Consider the following 7482-nt stretch of genomic DNA (forward strand, 5'->3'; position numbering starts at 1 on the left):
TCGGGCTCCGGGACGGCGGGACCTGACGGGAGTCGTCCGCGGCCGCAGCGCGGTGCCTAGAGCGCCCCGCACGCCGCACCTGTCTTGGCAATGGGTCGGGTGGCTGTGACCGCCAGCGCCTCGGGGCAGAGGCTACTCCGGGGACTGGGGGCCGTCGGGTAATTTGTATGTCGCCGCCGTGCCTTCCAGTCCGGCTGCTGGCGAGGTCTGCTCAGTCTGGGAGACAGACGAGCTCTCGTCCGCACTCACGAAGGCGCTGACTTGCAAGCGCCGGCTCAGCCCCACAGGCTGTCTGCGCCCGGCGCCCCCGCCGCAGCCGCCCTAGGTCCAGCGCCGGGCCTTTAGGTCCCGCCCCCCAAGGGCCTAACCAATGGGGACGCGGGGGCGGGGCCAACGCCGCGGAGCCCACTTCCCGGGCGAAGAGTTCTGAATTGCGATTGATGCCGCAGGCAGCCGCTCCAAGGACATTCAACTAGCTCTGGGAGAGGGTGGGCAGGTCCAGTGAGGGATCCCAAGCCCAGCCGTCAGGGTCATCAGAGTCGTCCTGGGCTGGCGTCGCAGCCGCTGGCCATGCCGTCGGGCGGGCATGGGGCCTCGGTCTGGGGACTCCGGAGTAGCGGCTTAGTCCGGGGAAAGCAGGAACCTACCCTCCCGCGGGGAGTGTCCTTGAGCGCCCTCGCCCTGGCGGGGATCCTGAGTCTCGGTCCGGCCAGTGAGTGACCTGGCAGCCCCAGGACCCGGAACAAGGCCTCAGTCCCGTATGGAAGGGCCTCGTGGGGCCGGATCGGAGATTGGGGCCCCTTTCTCTGCCGGCAGTAGCGGAGCCCAGGTCCTCCGCCATCGCAGCTCCTGGACGGCCTCCCCGAGCCTTCCCCGCTGTCCCCTTGCGTACACTGCTGGGGGCTTCGCCTTCCCTGACGCCAGCTCAGATTCTGCTCTCCTAGCGCCCATCAACCTGGCTCCTGCGTGCTCTTGGCCAGCGCCACAGGCGGGGGGCGTTCCAGCGGCTGCGGGGGCACTACGGGCTGTCGCTGTGCTCCCTACGGACTCCACTGCTGTGCTCCCTACGGACTCCACTGCTGTGCTCCCTACGGACTCCACCGCTGTGCTCCCTACGGACTCCACCGCTGTGCTCCCTACGGACTCCACCGCTGATCCAGCGTTGCAAGAGACGTGCACCAAGGAGCAGTGGCGCCCTTATCGAGCTCCAGGGAACCGCCTTTGAGCATCATAATAGCAAAGGTCCTCGGCGTCTTCCACCCTTGCCGACACTAAGTATTATTGTTAAATACAGAAATAAATAAATTTTTGCCAATGTGACAGGTAAAAACAACTGTTGTAATGTGTACGTGGAACGGGGTGGGAGGCGGACTACCAACTTCTCTCTTCTTGAAACACTCCCCTCCCTTAACTCCTAGAATACCTCTCTCCTGCTTCTCCTCCTTGCTGCTTCCCGCCCACTTCTTAAACACTGAACTTCCTCTGGGTTCTGTCCTCAGTCCTGTTCTCCCTCTTAGACTTTCAACCTGGTGATGAACTCATCCGAGACTTCAGTGCCATCATAGGCCATGCTTGACTCCCAAATATATCCCAGCACAGACCCTACTCCTGGAGGTCAGAAGTTATAGCCAATCACTGATTAGACACGGTCAAAGCCAGAAGTCTGAGAGCCAGTGCAGGTCCCTCCCTCCTGATGGCAGTTTGGTCTACTGACGACCTTCTAATGCTTCTTGAGTCCTGGATTCTCTCCACGCTCTCCTACACTGCGTACTTCAGGCAGCATCTCCTCCACCCTGGACACTGTAAGGGGCTTCTAACTGGTATCCTTGATTCTCATCTTATTCCCCATTCCTCCCGCAGTCCTCACACCCCGACTGCACTTCTCAGTAAAAATTTGTACCTGCAAATGGCTCAAAATCCTTCCATGGCCTTTCTCTGGTAACAGCAGAATTTCCCAAACTGAGGTTTTCAAGAAATTTCCTACGAAAAAGATTTTGGTAAATCCTATACACTACATTTCCCCCAGGAGAGCCCTAATGCAATTGTCATTGAGCTCTGGGAAGTCCTGAAGTAAAGAAACCTGCTTAGCTTTAACTTGATGTCTTCCTAACACATTTGACCATAATTGCCAGGATGGTGAAGACCACATCTTGGGGACCAGGAGAGTACTATGTGATCAAATGCCCAGCACTCAGTAGTCTGACATCTGTCACCTGGTCCTTGCTGCTGGCCTCTCTTCACAGTCTTATCTAGCCACTAATGGAGTACATTTTGCTCCAGTCACATGGGACTACCTGGGGCTCCCTCACCTGTCCTGCTGTTGACACTTCTGTTAATTGGCACATGTGGTTTCCTTTACTGAGAATGTCCAAATCTCCTTTGCCCACCTGGTCCAGTATTACTTCTCTTTGAGATGCAGCTGAAGCAACAATTTGTCTGCCCATTGCCCTCTCCACCTTCATGGGTAGATACATCTCTCCCCCTCCCAACTCACTCATTTTATCAAACTGAAGGACATTTATTTGTTCACATGTTTGCTCACTCCACTCTCTCCACTGTGAACTTCTTGAGCAGACACTGTCATCCAAATTTACTTTGGATCCCAATGTCAGGCTTGCATTTAGGGTTTTAATAAATATTTGCTGAATTTGCTAGTCTCTGAGAAAAGGGTAGCCTCTAACCTTCATGAATCCTTCTATTAAGAATAGTTCAGTCTATGGCCATGCTACCTTGAACAAGCCAGATCCCATCTGATCTCGGAAGCTAAGCAGGATCGGGCCTGGTTAGTACTTGGATGGGAGACCACCTAGGAAGACAACATGCTGTAGGCGTAAAAAAATAAAAAAAGGATTGTAAGCTGACAAAGTCTTTGCAGTGAGGTCAACCAAGGGTTGCCTCGCCTAAATATATATATATATATATACATTCCTTTTTTTTTTAAAGGAATAGTTCATTATTGCATGGGAGGCAATGAACAGAAGCTTGAAGCTGTGTTGGCGTGTGGGGGCCAGTGGCCGGCCAGTCTCACTCTCTAGCTATATGACTGGTTTTCTTGCACACCAGCCACAAATGCAAATCCACAAGTTTTTATTACTGAAACCACAAGGTTAAATTCATGATCACTAAGACCTACTCTATACTGAATAGAAAAAAGAAACAGCAGTTTAAAGGAGTGGAGAGAACAGTTTTCCATAAGAAACATACTACAGGAATGAAAATTATCCAACATTATTATTGACACCTTTAACCTTTGCATTTTGTGATCTGAAGACCTGTTTAATCCTATCACAGGATCCCATCCTGAGTTCCTATGTCATGATCGTGTCAAAAGCAGAGGCCGCCATGAGGTGGGTATACAATAATGCCTCATTAAATGACTGCTGAAGAACCTAAAGGGTGCCTCACTCGCTTTCCTGGCTGGCTGCATCTAGGATGCTGGGAAAATCCAGCTCATCATGTTCCCAAGGTGTGCTTACATGGCAGGAAGAAAAAAAGAAATGTAATGACATGGTCCTGTCTTTATGGGTAATCTCCAGGCAATGGGTCATGTCACTTCCTATTAATGAACTAAATACTCCAATTAAAATTCAGAGATTGACAGATGAGTTCAGGGGGGATGCAAGAACAAATGATGAGCTATCTATAAGAGATGCACTATAATATAAAAATATGGTTTGAAATTAAATGGATAGAAAAAAGATATATCATGAAAATAAAAGTATAAGAAGGCTGGAGTGGCTATATTAATATCAGGTAAACTAGTCTTCAAGATAAAGGGTATTAGCAGAGATAGTGAAAAAAGTCTCACTTCATCAGAATCGATCCTGCTGAAATAGGAGGGCACTATGCAGCTCAACATGAAAGCCCAGGCTACACTAAATATTGATGTGTATGGTTAAAAATTCTCACATGTATTTGGGATTCAGTGGAAGTGGATATCTTGAAAGGTTTCCACATGAAATTAAATCCATTTTGTGACCCATACTAGAGACACCAATGGATGCGCTGAAGTTGGGGGGTGGGGGGTAGGAGTGGGGAAACCTTTCCAAGTGAAGCTTACACAGTGCCAAATCTGGATCTAACCAATTTTGGTAAATTCTTTTTGACCAATATAGAATCTTGGCAACAGTTTGTTTAAACATACAGAACAAGGAGTCACCCTCTGACAAGCTGAGATCCAGGCTCTTTCAGATTTTCTTCCTCCCCTAGAAGGCACACATAGGTAAAGGTTCCAATGGCTTTGCCCTCCGTGCAACCCAGGTCTCACCCCTCACCTTCTGGTCATCCATGAAGTTCATTACAAGGCTGAGGTCCCAGTGCACACTGGCTGGTCCTTGGCCAACTGCAGCTCCACCTAATACAACCAGTCCACTAAGGCCTGCAAAATGTCCACGAACTGTCCTGAAAACAGCAGGGTCTCCGACTTGTGCTGCCTGAGAAAAATACACAAATCTCGCCCTTTTGTTTGAATGGCCCAACTGAAGGGAAATATTGCTTGAACTTTACATAGAGAGGGACCTCTGTGTTAGAATGGTTAGAAATACAGTTAAAAGTTGTGCTGACACTAAAAACACAGGCAACAAAAGAGAAAAAACACATCAATTGGACTTATGGACTTTATCACAATCTAAAACTTTTGCGCATCAAAGGATGCTATGGACAGATTAAAAAAGCAACTCACATAGTAAGAGAAAATATTTGCAAATCACATATTTTATAATATCCAGAATATATAAAGAACTCCTACAACTCAACAACAAGAAAATAAATAATCAACTTAGGAATGGGCAAAGGACTTAAGCAAACATTTCTCCAAAGAATTTATATGGATAGCCAATAAGCAGTCAAAAAGATGCTCAACATTACAAATAATTAGGGAAATGCAAATCAAAACCACAATGAGGTACCCCTTTACATCTATTAGGATGGTTGTTATTCAAAGAAGGAGGAGGAGGAGGAAAAGGAAGAGGAAGAGGAAGAAGAAGAAGAAGAAGAAGAAGAAGAAGAAGAAGAAGAAGAAGAAGAAGAAGAAGGAGAAGAAAATAGCAAGTGTTGAAGAGGATGTAGAGAAATCGAAACCCTTATGCATTGCTGGTGGGAATATAAAATGTTACAGGTGATATGGAAAACAGTATGGTGGCTCTTCAAAAAGTTAAACATAGAATTATCATATGATCCAGCAGTTCCACTCCTGGGTGTATACCTGAAATAATTAAAAGCATGGAATCAAATAGATAATTGTACACTCATGTTCACAGCAGCTTTATTCACAATAGCCAGAAGGTAAAAGCAATATTAATATTAATCATAGATGAATGAATAAGCAAAGTATGAGATATACGTACAATTAAATATTATTCAGCCCTAAAAAGGAAGGAAGTCCTGACACATCCTAAGACATGGATGAACCTTAAAGATATGCTAAAGAAGCCAGACACGAAAGGACAAATATTGTATGGTTTCATGTACATGGGATACCTAGAGTAGTCAAATTCAGAGACAGAAAGTAGTTGCCAGGGGCTAGGGGTACCAGGAGTGAAGAGTTATTTTTTTAATGAGTATAGCATTTCAGTTTGGGATGACGAAAAGTTCTAGTGATGGATAGTGGCGATGGTTGCACAACAATGTGAATATACTTAATGCCACTGATCTATACATCAAAAAAATGATTAAAATGCTATGGCCATGCCACCCTGAATGTGCCTGATCTCATCTGATCTCAGAAGCTAAGCAGGGTCAGGCCTGGTTAGTACTTGGATGGGAGAAGGAAGACCAGGTGCTGTAGATGTAAAAAAAAAAAAAAAAAAAGGTTAAAGTGGTAATTTTTGTTATGTATATTTTATCACAGTAAAAAAAAAAGTTACCAAGAGTAATGTCTACACATTTTTACTCAAACCACACTCTAGAATGGATTAAGCAGAGTGCAGGGAACAGGTATAGAGTATCTCTGACATCTTACAGTCCAATGGCTGACTGTGCACACACACACCCCTAATGACAGAAAGTCTGCACTGATTAACTTCTGCACCCCTGCAGAAGAGGGCGATGATTGAGTTAAGACAGTAGTTAAGAGCACAGGCTCTGAAGTCAGACAGACAGGAGCTCTTATCGAAGCTCCACACCAGCTATGTGACACTTAACTTCTCTCAGACTCTGACTTCTTGTGTGTAAGATGGGATCATAATTGTACCAATGTAATGTGCAGTCTTAATGGCATGACATCTGCCCTTCATTTGCCTCAGGGATAAGGGCATGGAGTCCCAGGGTCTCCAGCTCCACCACTCGCTGGCTGTGGGACACTCTGAACCTCTCTTCCTCTTCCTTAGAACAGGCACAAATGACACCTGCTTCCCTTGGTTACCAAGCAACTTGCCGTTAATAGTAAAATAGTGACAACAATAATAATTTAGCCGCTACTTCTTGAGAACTTCCTCTGAGTTAGGTGCTTTTCATGAATCTTCACTGTAGTCCTATGAGGGAGATGCTCTTCCCACTTTATGAAGGACTTGTCATGACTTAGGGATGATGAGCCTTGCTCAGAAAGTGGCGGCTGTAGCCTTTCTGTGTGCAGCAGAGTGGGGTGGGCTGTGTGGTGTCACGGGTGTCTGTGAAGTTCACAGCTGGAGTCAGAGCCCTGGCCACAATCCAGAATCCATACCCACCTTGTTTCCTTCCCCAGGTGCTCAGGGTCACTTGAGTCTAGGGCCAAGTTTAAAGTTGTTTGGAGGTTGGAGTCTTGGGCTCTCATCTCATTTCTGCTCCTCACTGGCTATGCCACCTGGGTCGGCCACTCCCCCTCCCTGGCCTCAGTTTATCCTGTTGTAAAGTGAGAAATAGGGGTCAGATCCCTCCATCACCAAGATCTCTGACCACAAAGAAAGGCTTAGGGAAATTCAGGAAAACGGAGAGCCTGTTTCTGAACTCCTGGCTTCTCTCTGCCCCCTGGTGGGTACCAACACCCAGGAGAAAATGACAGCCTGAACACAGTGACTCCCAGGGAGGGACTAGGGGACCAGCTTTGTGACCTCTGCCAAGGTTCCCACCCCTTGGAACCCCAATCCCCATCTTTTAATGTGGGTAATAATAATAATAGGTACCTCTTTGGGCTGCTGTGAGGATCCAAAGAGATAATACATGAGAAGTGCTTGGACAGAAGCAAGTACAGCCTAGCCAGTCAGCAGAAGCCAGATCCTACAACTGAGATGGCAGTCCTGTCATCAGTGAAGAATGTAATGACTACAAGCTTATAAAACATGTTTGTTACTGGAAACCAAAGTCATTTGCTTAAAGCCGTAAATGGATTCATGGTTCCTATGATAATTAACCCACCTCTGGATAAATAAACTCAGCAGCCTTATATATTTTATTAATTATTTTCAATATATCAGGTTAAACAAATTTTTTGTTATCTTTCCTTGGTTTCTGAATTTACCTTTACTGTTTCCTTTTTCCTGTTTTTAGGGGTTTGTTTTATTTCTCTTT

At 46.5% G+C, this 7482-nt stretch overlaps 2 pseudogenes; both read left to right on the forward strand.

Moving 5' to 3' along the window:
• Positions 1 to 2712: 2712 nt before the first annotated feature.
• On the forward strand, positions 2713 to 2831 carry LOC111734621 (annotated as a pseudogene).
• A 2844-nt stretch (positions 2832 to 5675) lies between these two features.
• On the forward strand, positions 5676 to 5788 carry LOC111734620 (annotated as a pseudogene).
• Positions 5789 to 7482: the final 1694 nt, after the last annotated feature.

The sequence above is a fragment of the Pteropus vampyrus genome, unplaced genomic scaffold, assembly GCF_000151845.1.
Source record: "Pteropus vampyrus isolate Shadow unplaced genomic scaffold, Pvam_2.0 Scaffold2465, whole genome shotgun sequence".
NCBI classification, from domain to species: Eukaryota; Metazoa; Chordata; class Mammalia; order Chiroptera; family Pteropodidae; genus Pteropus; species Pteropus vampyrus.